Source organism: Siniperca chuatsi, linkage group LG10 (assembly GCF_020085105.1).
Source record: "Siniperca chuatsi isolate FFG_IHB_CAS linkage group LG10, ASM2008510v1, whole genome shotgun sequence".
Taxonomy (NCBI): Eukaryota; Metazoa; Chordata; class Actinopteri; order Centrarchiformes; family Sinipercidae; genus Siniperca; species Siniperca chuatsi.
Window position 1 is genome coordinate 26,116,156 of NC_058051.1, and position 14,723 is coordinate 26,130,878.

The 14,723-nt window shown below is 42.1% G+C and overlaps 1 protein-coding gene and 1 long non-coding RNA gene across 4 annotated transcripts in view; one reads left to right on the forward strand and one right to left on the reverse strand.

Moving 5' to 3' along the window:
• magi3a (membrane associated guanylate kinase, WW and PDZ domain containing 3a) overlaps window positions 1-14,723 on the reverse strand; it is a 113,807-nt gene that overhangs the window by 79,028 nt on the left and 20,056 nt on the right. The window lies entirely within an intron of this gene.
• On the forward strand, window positions 3,937-12,072 carry LOC122883699. The gene is made up of 2 exons (XR_006379694.1): window positions 3,937-6,752; window positions 8,065-12,072. It is a non-coding gene; the product is annotated as an uncharacterized LOC122883699 (long non-coding RNA).

Sequence of the window (14,723 nt, forward strand, 5' to 3'; positions counted from 1 at the left end):
CAGTTACAGTAACCAATCAGACATAACATACTGTGATCAGTCTGCTCCCAAATAACCACGATGATTAGCTTAACTAAATGATTTCCATCTATGTACAGTATACAATGAAAAGTTGTTTTATTAACATTGAGGTATTGAAGATTGGTGGCAAAGTGCATATTGTTTTAACATTTTTATGCTCTTGTTTCTGCTGATGGCCTGAATGTAACAGCTGTGCCTCAATGCACAAGAAACAGTTTGTCCTTGACATTGGGTATAAATAAAAGATTTTAAAAAAAAAGAGGTGGCGCACAGTCCAATCATCTGCACAACAAACCATACTCCATGCTCAATCAAACTTCTACATCTATTGATGTCTGACGAAAAAAGACGAGAAGTCCTGTCAGACAGAAGCTCTGACAGACAGAAGAGCAGGAACGTTACACAAGGTCAGATGCTATTGTGGCCAAAGAGGCATAATTAGTGGTAGTGTCTTTTTTTCACAGTTGTGCTAAATAAAAGTAGATAGCTGTTAGAAAATTTGAGTGAATTAATTTTATTTCAGCTGTATTTTACCCATTGGGGAGAAGATCTAATCTTCCATTATATTTAATTTATATTTCAATTTCATTTCTATTACTAAAATATCACCGATATCAAAGGAGGATCAACAGATCAGCAGGCAGAGATGCCTTCCACATGTTTAATACCTGAGCTAACTGTGCTGATATTGCTGTGATAATATTAGTCAAAGATTGTGTTTGCTCAAACTGAGCTCCTTGGAATTGGGTTGAGACTACAGATATTAGCACAAATAATATGCCGTTATGACTGCTTCTATCAACATGGCTCTTTTCTAGCTGGACTTCTCCTGCAGAGAATCTTTTAGTCATTAGGATTCCAGTATTTATCCATGACCCACAGAGATAGTGTTTCTCAACCAAAATGTGGCTAGCCACTGCCATGTTAATTGTGGCTCTGACACATACTTTGAGGGGAAACTGCAGCGTATGCCAATTATTGAGGTGAAGCGGGGCCTCAATCAGCCCGCGTACATCACTTCTTGAAGCCAGCGGGATGTTTGTTTTTACCCATTCAGAAAGAGATCAGCTCAACATGGTTCATATTTAAAATCAAACGAACCTCAACAAAAAAGAACAATACCACCCCCACATTCCTGACTCTCGCTACATGGCAGGATGAGATCCTTGCCTCTTTCCTACAGCACACCAACACAGCAATGCTGTTGTTGTTTCTTCTTGTGCATGCCGCTGACAGCTTGCGCCACACAATCTCTTGGGCAGCCTCATTTTGCCTCATCTGAATATTTATGAATGTTGTTTGGCGGCCACATTCCATTATCGGGGAGATTGCCTGGCATGGGGCTCCCAATCCTTTCACCCTGCTCACGTCTGTCTCGGAGCCTTGCACTTCATCCAATTGCAGTCTGTATTTCCCCGTGCCTGGCTTCCAACAGAGTTGCCAGTGTTATGGAGAAAAATGAGAGACAAAAAACAGTATGGGAAAAGAGGGTGGCAAGCAGTCAAGTCAAAAAAATCTATACAGGAGAAAGATGAATGGCGTTTTCAAGGTTACAAAGCCTAAATTAAATCGACTAATTCTCTGAGGTGGAAACACATGCTGACAGGGCGCCCCCTCCCTGAGAGAAGTATGAGTCAAACTTCCAGGTAAAACAAAAACCCACCAATGAGAGGAGATATGAATGCATGCCAGTGCACTTACACTTGAGTTCTCCCTCTTTATCTGTACTTCCTGTAACAAGGCACTCACTACGAGATTTATTAGCAATCTCGGCCGTCTATAGAACCAAGCAAACAAGAGGTGGTCAAGGAGCTACAGCAACTCCACTACTGCACAATGTTCTCATTGTTCCCCGCCTGGTTTAGAAATGGGTGTATTTGACTAACATCCTCTATTCACCCTGCTGAAAACAAACACTGGCGAATACGAGAGGGAAAGGCTGACCCAAAACTGCCTGATAAGAATCAGGTCCAGCACCAAAGTCTTTTACCTTCCTTGATAGTAAAAGGGAGATTTCCTGAGAAGATATCAGATACATAAAGGTGGAAAGGTTGAGCGTGATCCTCCAGGTTTACAGCTGAAGAGGTAATTAAAATATAAAAGGAGTTATACTGGAGTGATAATTAACTACTAGAACAGCTATGAACTTCTGCAATTTATATTCAGCACTCTATTGTAATATAAAGCCAAAGTCCAACTCTGGAAGAATTTGACCACATAGGTGTAACTGTGATCACACGATACTTTTCTATGAAACATTCAATGAGGAATGAAGAAAGGGCAAGGATTTAAATTCAAATTTCAATCTCTTAAGTGTGTTCATCACCAGTGACGCCACTGTAAAGCACACACATTCTTCCTCCAAGGCTATTGCTTCTTTCTTTTTTTTTGGATACTGTTTAAGAACAAAAATGACAAATATAATAACTGTTCTTGTCATCCTACTCACATAATCCAAAGGAAATGTTGATGAATAAACTCACCATGGCAAAAGATGGCTCTAAGAAAAAAAGTGGTGGGATGCTTTGAGTAAAAAGAGAAAACAGAATAAGAGCCAAAAATACACACAAGCGAATTTTAATGTGAGAGGCGTGATTTCATCAAAGTCAGCCATGACAAGAGCTACTGCTGCAAGCACACACACCTGAATTTGCAGCGTGTCACTTGTCCGCCTTCTCTGGTTTGTAATCTATACTCAATGCAAAGGCTGGAGATGTGATTGCCAACATGGACGTGAGAGTAATTTAAAAACAATCCCAGGCCATGGGGTGAATTTGAAGTTAAATGAGGAAGCTGGGTAAGAACGGGTCTTAGAGTGGCAATGGATGACTGCAGAAGAGGACGCGGGGCACATAAGAACCTGGATATTTTGCTGCACCTGCTGCTTGCAGGATTACTCATTGTTACACATTCAAGGTCTGCATGTGAACCGCTCTCTCCTGCATAACAACCTGCACTTTATAACCAAAACCATTCTCCCACTAGACACATGAATCTGAAGCTCCTTCGCCTCCACACACACACACACACACACACACACACACACACACACAAACGTAAATAAATATATCCTCACTGGTTGCCCACAAAACACAGACACACACTTAATCTAATCAGCCTGTCAGCAACTATTCAGCCTGCTCTCGCACATCACTTTAATGTAAATGTACATTTAAGTGGTGAGATGTGTGAAGTGTAGGGTGTGTTCATGATGGATAGGCATCTGTGTTCTGCTCACTCACTCAGACACTTATTGACAGCAGGAGTCAAGGTCAAGCATACAGAGCCACGCTGCCTCTGTGTGCTCTGCAGAAGTTCACCGGCGTCTGCCTGAGGGGAGCATGCGTCACACAAAGCACCAAAGAGCTGCATGTAATTGGGATACAATGACTTTTGTAGAAGTGTCAGCTGTAGATCTTGTGTTATATCATGGCCTTTCACAGGAAGTCACTCTCATTTGTTTTTGCTCTTTGTGAAATGACCTTCCCAAAAATGTCACGACTGTCTGACGAGTCTTGTGCCAGAGCGAGATAAGACACAACAATGTGCCCTCAACTGGTAATTAATGCTTTGGCAGGGTCGGGTGTGGGGTGAATTCTTAGAAACTACAAAGGGCATGAGTGGTTAGTGGGGAAGGTCGGGTACAGGATAGTACTGGCAAACATCTTGAATTCTAACAGGTCCAATTATGTTAATACAGCTGCAAAGATGAGGCAAGAATGGGAATGTGCAATGTGGGAGACCTGATCCATCATAACAGAAGGTTGATAATGTTGGAGAACAAACTTGTTGAACCTGACTCAACTTTTGCTGCAACACAATTCAACATCAATCTGTATTTATAGTTGTTCATTAAGGGGTATAGCTACAGAGCCACCTCTGTGCACCTCCTAAAAAATTTAACTACATCTTGGGGCTACGGTGGCTGCAGAGATACAGTGGTGGGACTGCAAGAACTGTGATTGTCAGTTTGAGCTGCTTATGTTTTCTGTTAAGTTTTTGATGCCGGCAGGGATTGTTGATAGTGAAGACGAAGGAAGTTGAAGAAAGACTCTGGAGTCATTTCAGTAACACACATCTAGCAAAGTAAATACAGTTACTGTGGGGAGTTAACTAGCGTCTTGAATCTGAGACAGGACAGGAGATCAGACAGGAAATCAGTCATTTTCTCCATTAGAAGCAGCTGTACGAAACTGTCTGAGCAAAAACAGGCAAACCTACATGCATGGGGCTGCTTTTATTTATATCCGCAGTACTGGGTCTTCCAGTGTTTTTTTTTAATGATGAATGCAGACTACCGCCACCTGCTGGTATGGAGAATTATTACCTATTGCGCTGGCCACGATGTCAGAATCAGAAATATACATGCTAGTTGGCTGATTGCTGTAGTCGGTGCGGTATGTTCTAATGTCACTTTTTGGCCAAGACACGGGCGACATGAGGCGACGCAGCAGTCGGCTTTTGTTTGCCGCTAGTTTTTTGACATCAGTTTGATGTGTCAGAGCCTTAACATGCAAAAACATGCAGCAAAGCGCCAACAAAGGCAGGGAAGAGGAAGACTGCAATCTAGTAAAGATGGATGTAAACAATGCAGGATTTAAAATACATCGGATTTGCTAATGTTTTATGAGGAAGAAATGCATTCAACACATTTGTTAGCGCTCAAGGATACACACAATGTGTTTTGGTGAATGTAAACAACTTTTCTTTGTTTACAAGAAAACTCCACAGGGCACCTTTAAAGCCTGATGATGTACAATACATCTATCTGGTGTTGTGGTGGTGCTATCAGGTGAAATCCAACACTATAAATCAAAATCTACGCCATCGGTGTCTATTGGTGACCACCATTAACCGCTTGCATCAAGTAGAAATCCAGCTTTATGTGGCAACACACTTGGCTAGTCAAACACGAGCAAGCACACATTTATGGTCGATTCCTTTGTAATATGAATAATTCTACTGTTAAACAATCATTGAGACAGAATACAAAATTACTGCTGCCAGAGTTGTTAAATCTTGTGCAGTATTTAGACACTGAATAAGCCTTAAAACTCAGGAATGTATTAATCAGACTAGGTTTCCTGAATCCTATTTAAGTTTTTTGCCTATATCTGTCAAAACATGGACACACCAAATGTAGCCCCTTGCCTTTTCTTTTTTTTTTTTTTTTTTTCCCCACACACTGTGATTTTTGGTCTGGACACCATCATAAAATGTTTAGATGTTTAGAAGTTTTACAGAGTGCAGATTCAACATGTTTACTATGTGACACTGGACGAAACTGAAGAATTCCCTTTAATCTTGTGGTAAGAGGGCCTGCCATGCCCCATGATCTTAAGGGTTCAGATGAACAGGTAGCAGTGATTAGGTCTGGGTGCAGTGGTCTGTGGAAGGCAGAGCAAACAGGCAGCAGAATGAGGCTCTATTGCGTGAGTATCTGGAGGTAGAGGAGAGGTGAGCCTCAATGGCCTTACTTACACTCTACACTGTTAGCCCACATTGTTGGCCCTGACCGGTTTCATTTTATTGTTACATTGCAAGTTAATTTGAAATCACAGAACATTCCCGTCAGTGACTGGCGTAGCACACACACCGACGCACATATTCACCTACACAGATGCGCATACAAACTTGTGCCGCACATTCACTCATCCTCCATTCCACTATGTTGGGACGCAGAGTAGGTAATCTACATTATTCATCTTAACAGTGTAGTAGATAGCCAAGGGTGCACACTTTTTTTGCCTTACTCTTACCACATGCTTGCTTTCCTGTATGACTTCCCATTGTCTACTCACCTCTCTGTGTGTTCATGGGCTTCCCAGATCCAAACAGTGTCTGAGTCCAATCAGATGTTAAATACAATAGTAACCAAGGCGCATTCAGATGACTGATGGTCGCGTGATAAAAATGTTTATATTTCTGTCTAAATCTATATTTCATGGCAGATTGAATACAAAAAATATATCATTTTTCTTTGTATGAATTTTGTTTATTTGGGGAACAACTGAACACTGCATTTATTTCATTATGTTATGTAAGCAATTAGCCTGATGGAAGGGGCTAAACCTCACCTCAAGGGTGGAGGAGTCAGTCTCAGCTGGGATACAGAGAAGGTAACATCTACTGATTTACACTTGAGCGTTTAAGTAATTTTTTTAAAGATTCATTTAAGATTTTTTGCACAAATTTGCACTTTGGGAGGCCCACGCGATAAATTTCATCCATCACTACAACTATATTCCTTTTTGAGATGGTAAAGGTAGAACCTTGACGTGACAATCATGTAAAGGAATGGAGGGACCTTGGTTTGTCAGTGCTTTTTGGCTACAGCTCACAGCTTAGTCAATAGAGTGAACAAAACAATCTGAAAGATGTCTCGCTTACAATGTTGAGTCAAACCAATGTGCGTGTGTGTGTGTGTGTGTGTGTGTGTGCGTGTGAAAGCGAAAGAGAGCACATTCCACCTTGGATAATGATGTAAGGCCTTGACATTTCTACAAAGCAACATTCTTTTCTGACGCTCCTTAAATTGTTGACATCACAAAGTGAGCATGAAATCATTGGCTACAACCAATGAGGCAGCAGGAGGACGTCCGGCTCCTCCCTCCCAGGAACCAGTCTTGTTCCTCAGAGAGAAGTCATGCTACAGCAAAACAGCTCCTTACAAAGCCAGGAAGGAAAAGACTGAAAGCGGAGCACCTATGAGGCACCTGGATCTAGGCCCTGTGAGTAATTGAAAACAATAGTTGTACAACGCTAATGAGATTACATCAAATTTCCCAGGGAAATCTGCTTTGGGGTAATGAGGTGAATTACTTTAAATGCGAGTGACTGGATAGAATGTAAAACACCAAAAGGGAGTCAATCAGTTCATATAAAACATGTACATTTGCACAATTCTTTAAACTGCAAAAAGAAGTTTTTTGTCTGTGATCTATGCATTTCTATTACAATTTTAAAAAATCTTACAAGTGAAAAATAGGGTTTTCAGATTTACTGGATGTGCACCTCCTTGAGCCATCAGGATTTGTTTAATTGTGTCAATTAAAACTATTTCCAACTATACGTCCAGTGAAAAGACCCCATTATGCATTTCTGATTTGGTAAAAGTAGCATGAAAATATGTTTTCTCTTTTAAACTTGAAGAACAGGATCCCAAGTGAATAACACAAAGCTACACTGCGCTCATATTATCTTTAGAGAGTTCAAGTCAATTTTATTTATATAGCCCAAAATCACAAGTTTGCCTCAGGGGGCTTTACAATCTGTACAGCATACAACACCCTCTATCCTTAGACCCTCAATTCAAATTATCTGAATTTGGATCCATCCTGCACCCTAAAATCCACTGAGATTCCACTGACGTGCTATTACCATCTGTTGGCTAAAAAAGGCAGAATTACTTCAGTTCTGAATGGTACTTGATGTTCAAAGGTTGTAGCTACAACCTGAATATGAGATCTGAACAAGAAGATGGGTAATTTTGATCAAATATTTCTCACTGACACAATTACGCCCAGATGACACAGGGGACACACATACCATATTTTTCATTTGGGTTTTAACTCCAGAAAAATAGACACATACATTTTCTTGATACTTTCTCTCATAAAATGTCTAATCCTTTTATTAGATGTCCTCTGTTTTATTATTTGGTAAAACTCTGCAAATGGTCCGAAAACTTAGGAATGTATAAACATTTTCATTGAAGTGCTGAACAGACTGAAAACACCAATGATTATTAATTATCGTCTTCAACAAATAAAAAATTTGGAACAGGGTGGTGTATATGAACAGTGAATGGAGAAGGATAATCAGAGAATAGTAATCACATTTAATGAGATATTGATTTGACTAACACACATCCAGGAAAATCATGTTGTTTGCCCTTTCAGGAAACATGGGATATGGCAAGAATCAAACAGAGGTTCTCTAAGGAAGGATTTGAAGTTTGAGTTAATATTGGAGTTGTTTACTGGTGTCTGGATGGAGCTGTTATACAAATAAAAGCTATTGATCATTGTCTAATGTCTACAGGTTAGTTCATGCGAGCCCGAATTCACCCATCACACAATGCTGCACCCATTATACATACACAAAGGGAGAGGAGGACAGAAAAGATCACACACTCACACACAGGTACACACTTGGGTCAATACTACCTCATCAGCTCTTAAATTAATGAGGGTGGTCCAGACACCATGTTGGTAATGAGACAATTAACTCCTCATCTGGCATTTTCATCCAACAGCTCTTGAACAACAGAACAGCCGGTCGCCATGGGCGCAGGAGTCAGAGAGGAGGTGGGGGTGACAGGGAGGTGAGGTGGGGCTGAAACAGGTAAACAAGGTAATTCAAGGAATGTCAGAGACGAGGACAGCTGATGGAGAAGGCGAGGAGGCAGCGAGAGAGGGGAACGAGTCAAAGGCCAAAGAGGAGAAAGAGCGTGGAGCGAGAGAAGAAAGCAGAAATAAGTAATACATTGATGGAGAAGACGGGAGAAAGAGAAGAAGGAGCAAGCGTCAAAATCGAAGCAATTACCCACCATACCATGTTCCTGTCCTTTAACCTCTCTGCAGCACTCATGGGAGAGGACAGAAGGTGTAAGAGTGCTCTGAGCTGTCAGCACCTGTGTCTTCTCTGACCTAATCATTAACAGGAGGGTCCCTAGGTGAGCTACAGGACACTTTAAGTGTGCAATGACTGTCCATACGTTAGGGTATACATCTGCACATCACACTGGCAGAGACAACAGCCAACACCGGGGTCAATCCACAGACGTACTGAATAAGGAAAAAGACGAGACGTTTGATGCACTCTTTGCACTTGCAGCCTTGAATCTACATTTATAGACGTTTTTGACTCAAAACAGAAGATTGAGCTGTTTTGGCCCCCTCTATATTCTCATTTGCCATCAATTATTCAGATTGATATGTCAGTGTATGGTATTCTTTAGTGAGCGGAAAAGCAACATCCTTTTGCAGCAGAATTGCTGGCAACAAACCATCTCCCTGGTGTGCTCCTACGCAGTACAGCATTTCAGTTTTCTATGGCCCATTATGGTCAGCCCTATTTAGCATGTAATCACGTCTCAATAAGTAACACTATTTCAACACTGCTTGGATCAATGCTCCCCAGCGTTGCACGTGGATCAGGAGAAATCGATTTGTCCCTTGTCAGACGAGACTCATTCGTGCCCTGCTGCTCTGTGGTGCAAAAAAGCAGATGCCTGAGGACGGAGATGTATGAAGGAGGCGTTGCTGCTGCGTCAGGGAGACAGAAGAGGAAAAGGGGGGGGATTATTATGACGTAATATCGATCCAAGTTGGAAAACAAGCCCAGGATGCAGGACGCTGCAGGGGAACGGATGCTCAATCGATCCAATCCCTGGTGCCAGACAAAGCACAGGATTATGGATGCTCGCATGGAGAAATAAATGGATAGGGGAATGCATGGATGGTTAGACAGGCAGACTGAGAGATAAAAACAGATAGGACAGATAAATCTTGGGGCCCGGCAACAGAGAAATGTGAACTGACTCACACGAAATAAGCCAAAAGGGGGAAAAAGGAAGTCTTACACATGCTGCAGAATGTACATATTGAAAATGTAAATTTTAATACTGCGGATGTGATTTTATGTTAAACCGACTCTACAATTGGCATTATATAACAGTCAATTACAATTAGCATGGAACAGCATGCTTTGAGCCAAGCCCAGCATGCTTGGGCCAATGTGTGGACATCACTAGGCCTGGTCACTTTATCCCTCTTCCCCTCATACTCACTCCTAAGAACAATAGGGAAATTTGAAGCCAGTACACCAGGTACATATAAAGGCATTTTTGGTTTAGATGCTCTTGAGGAAATGGAAATAACAAAATAGTTATAGGAACGAGCAGGTTGTTTTTGTTGTAAATTCTGGCCAGTTTGTGCCTGCTCTTGCTGGCAGTTTGTGCATCGTGTTGGATCAGACCATCGATGGTGCAGAGCCGCAGATGGGGAATGATGTTGACCAGATTGTGTCTCTGCAGCCTCAAAAAGACTTAAAACCTGCGTCCTCCACGGATTACTGACGTCTTGTAGGAAATTGGCCTAATCCAAAACAAATCCAGTGGGATATTTTCTCGTAATTCATCGCTTGTGGTGACTGTCCTTTTAACCACAGGCAGACACGTTTGGCAGATCTTTTGTTCTCACGCTTCACTGGCTGTGGCCTCAAGACATCATTCTAACAGACATTGTTAGCCAGCCGGGAGTCAGCGTCATTACACAAGAGCTGCATTACAAATGCAAGATAAGTAATCCTTTGCAGATTAATGATAAAATGTTTAAAATGTGTATTTGGATGGATTAAATGCTACTAATTTTTTTTTATTTCTCATTTATTAGTTAAATACATGATTTATTCTACTCTATAAGCTCACGTTTTAAAGGAATCATTCATACCCATGATTAACTATTATTTCAGATTAAATAGTTTTATTCCAAAAGGCTTTATATTGACTGTGCAACTAAACTGTTACTTGTAAGAATTACACTATCTTTAACCTTAGTCTTGTAGTTTTGAACTAACAATATGTTTACAGTTATTCATCCATGAAATATTGGTCTGCACAGACAGACACACACACACACACACACACACACACTCAGAGCAAAAGGCTGGTGGTGTTATTAACCACTGTGTCCTGGCAACCTTCGTTAACTACAATCTGCATCTGTGCCTAAGCCTCCCTCTGGTCCCCTTGCTTCCCCTCTCCCCTCTCACCGCTACTCTCATTCTTGCTACACTCAGTGTTGAACCCAAATTACCTCCTCCTCCTTAATTGAAATCAACAGGACCAGATCAGGTCATGCAGTGTTTTTTTGTTAGAGCCCTCCCTGAGAGTAGCGTGGCCATTTCCCTCCTCACCTCTCATTTTGTCCTCACAGGGTCCCGGTCGCCAATTAGCCCCGGCTTATGAACCAACCCCAACCAAGCGCTTCCTCCCTTCCGAAACCCCTTACATAAAGGGATCAGGAGTCAGACATATGCCCTTATGTCTCCCGACGCTGCTGCAGACCCCACGCCCCCGCAGCCAAAGCCGGCAGATGACAGATGATGTGGGGAAAAAAGCAACAGGGACGGGGAGAAACAAAAAGGAAACACGAAAAAAAAGAACAGAAAAAAAGTCAAAGAAGGAAAAGAGGGAATCAGAGGAGTGCATCATAATCGATCAACCCAGCCTATGACTTTCATTCATCCACCAGAATTAGTTTTTCTCTTAACTACTGTTAATTTAATGGTAAAGTGATGTAGGTCCTCACTGTGTGGTATTCTCACATTATCTGTTGTGTTGCTTTGTAATGCAGCATATGTAGGTCGCTAGACAGATCAATAGATAGCATGATTGAGAGGTTTCAGCTTGGGATTTACAGCACCCCCCACCCAAGGCAATGAATTGGTCCAGCCATCCCTTCTCCGGTGAACAAGGCAGAGGGAAGTGGGAGGACCAAAGGTGTTGCCATGGAAGGGCCTGTGCATAAATAGCATGGCTGTGAGGAAAGAAAAGAGAGAGGGGTTAGAGGGCTGTTGCTGTCTCTTCACACTGACATACAAACACTGAGCCTCTCTGATCCTTCCCATCTGAGCTATCAGCAGAGCTCTGATTTCACCAGCATATTCTGTGCAAAGATGTGGTTGAAGTCTCCGGTGCATTATCCCCGTGTTGCCTGTGTTATTTGAATTTACTGGCCTCCCTGCTACTGTCTGTGGTTTGCGAGTCCAGAGAAATAAATTAGAAAGGGAACAGAGAGAATATGATGTCAGAGAGTCCTATTTGATGAGACCAGACCCAACACCACCACAAAGAGACCAGGGCCCTTATCAGTCAGGCATAGTCCCAAATCCAGGCTTATTCTCACTCTTACATTTTGCTGTCTTGCACTCTCCTCTCTACTGTCTCACACCATCATTCACTGCTCCTTGTCCTCTTTCTTATCCTATGTGCTACTTTAATTTCCATTGTGTCCCATCCCATCCCACCCCCCACTCCAACCCCAATCTCTGCTCATAGGGCAAGCTTTACCGAACAGCAAGCTGCCGTTGCAGTAATAAAAGCTGCCTCTGAGCCAAAATTGGATGTTGGGGAGAGAGCAGCCACGGATTACCGTTTGTGACCTGCCACCTTGAGGTCTGGAGGTTGGAGCATGGTGACCGTCATGTGGTCGAGATGGCAGACAGATATCTTATCTCTGTCCCAGGAGGGGCGGTGGTGATGATGATTGTCTACCTAATGGGCCTTTTGTTTCACTCTTGATAAACTCGATTAGACGACACTGCTGGCATTATTGATTTAACAACATTCTATCAGGATGAATATTGAAGCCTCATCATTTTCTTGAATATTCCTGACTTGCATCTAAACAATCTTCTCCACCCTTGAGCATGAAATATGAATACTACTTTACGTAAATACCATAACCAAGTCCAAGTTCAAGCCGAGAGCAGAGGGAGGCATAGTTTTCTTGATTACATGAGTGCTGAAAACAGAGCTCCCATGGCTACAAATCTGACCATGGAGGATCGTAGATTTATTTTCATCTGCACATAGTCACACAAATCCCAGGTGACATTTCTTGAGTGGTCAAGGTCACTGTTTTCATGGTCATGAACACCAGTGGGTAAACCCCTGGGGGCACTGTAGCTACCTGACTGGCTGAGTGGGAGTGTGGGTAGGGAATGAGATGGGGGTGATGGGGACAGCGTGGGGGGGGGGGGAGGCCAAGAGGCCAAGAGAAGACCTGAAGGGGGCGGGGTCACCAGAGGGTAAGATAAGCGAGGAGAGGATTCGAAGGTTATGGTTATATCTGGTTTAGCTGGTTACACTTGAGAGAGGAGAGGGAAAATTAATTTTATCTCGCACAGAAAACCTCTCCTTGGTGTTTTTTGTTTTGATCACACAGACTGAAATTCGAGTCAATATATACAGTAGATCAAATTACGGTAGTGAAGCACTAAAACCTACTTCCCTTTGTTTATCTCACACAATCACTTTTAAAGAATCAATACAACCCATGTAGCTGTTCCGTGAGCACTGTAAACTGCATTTCCACCTCACACCAAGTCAGGTAGAAAAGAATGAAACAAAACAAGCATCTGGTTCCGGCTTTATCGATTTGGTCAGATCACTACATCTGGGGGACCAATTTAGCTCGGCGAGGTTCAGGCTTCCTATACGCCGTCTGGCCAGAGGTATTCGCTTTTTCAATCAGGCAATATTTGTTTGAAAATCATCAATTGACTGACATCAAAGTGCAGCTTGCAAATGAGTTTTTGCTCATTACAATGAAGGTGAAAGCACTGAAAATGAATACTGGCTTTGTTACTCACATTCTGAATATGTAGCAAACAAGTCTTTTCAAGTCAATACTTTGTGTAGTATGCTAATGCAAGAGCAAATGAACATTAATATTGTGTTTTCCATCGACACTTACAATCTTCAAACTGTATCTTACTATATCACAATGTCATACTTTTTATTATGATGTACATCTCAACTTTGACTCAATTTACATCAGCACTACACTGTAAATAAACTCTATTCCACAAAATCTAAATTAAAATGAGTTTAGCTGTGTTTCCCCTCTTCCCCTCATTTGCATGCATTATAACAAATTAGCAGCAAGAAGCAGTCGCTTCTTTTTCATCATCAATGAAATATTGCTGCACGTTCCTTACAGCGCTTGAAGCTTTGCATATTTTTAGCACTCAGTGTGAAGAATGATAGAACTTAGAAATAGTTCAACTTTCAACTATAGGCCATGCTTCAAACTGTCTTTCAGTGGTCACTTAGCAACTACAGGAGCCTTAACCAATGCAAACATCTGGAAAAAATAAGAGGTACCCTGCCTAAAGGCCTCTGATTGATTCTCTAGCAGCAGGCCTTGTCTTTCTGTTGACACTTGGACTGCACAATGAGCTTGGACAGACATGAAGTACTATTGTTCACAGGCATGCACTTACAGGAATGCTCAGTGCCTCTCCCGCTGACTGTTTCCCTCAGTGCTCAGATTTCACATGGCACAAAGTGACCAAAGTGTCGTAAAGTTTGTATCCAAACTGTGTGCAAGTTTGAAAAGAACAAGAGTTCAAGTGAAGGCTTTAGACTTGATTGCTACTATCTTGCTGTGCAGCAGGAGGACAAAGAAGAGGTTACTGGCTTGGCTGAGCTGGGGGCTGACAGCTCTGGGAAGCTCTGGGCAGAGGTAGATAAAGACATCAGAGTGGTTGCATACATACTGACAGAAGCTGAATGGGAGACAGGAGTTTTTTATCATTCTAAATATTCAGTATTTCTGTATATCTAGAGTAAGAGGTGAGGGAGGATGTGGAGGCACTAAAGAGAAGAAGAAGACAGCAGGGCAAGAGAAGACAAAGGTAAAATGGACAAATAAAATCAAATTACGGGTAGAGTGTATGTCTTTGGCTGTGTTACATCATGTCATGGCATGGTTGTACAGAGGTCAGCGCTGAGTTGTGCATTTTAAATTGTTTTAAGGTGCAACAGAGGACTGCAACTACAACTTTGTCCTTCAACACAACTGTACCACTAGGGACTCTGGAGGGCCAAAATATGATGCAGTATTGACACGCGGACCAGCATCTGCAACACTGGTCAGTACTTAAGAGCACTGCCGCTGATCGATACTGCT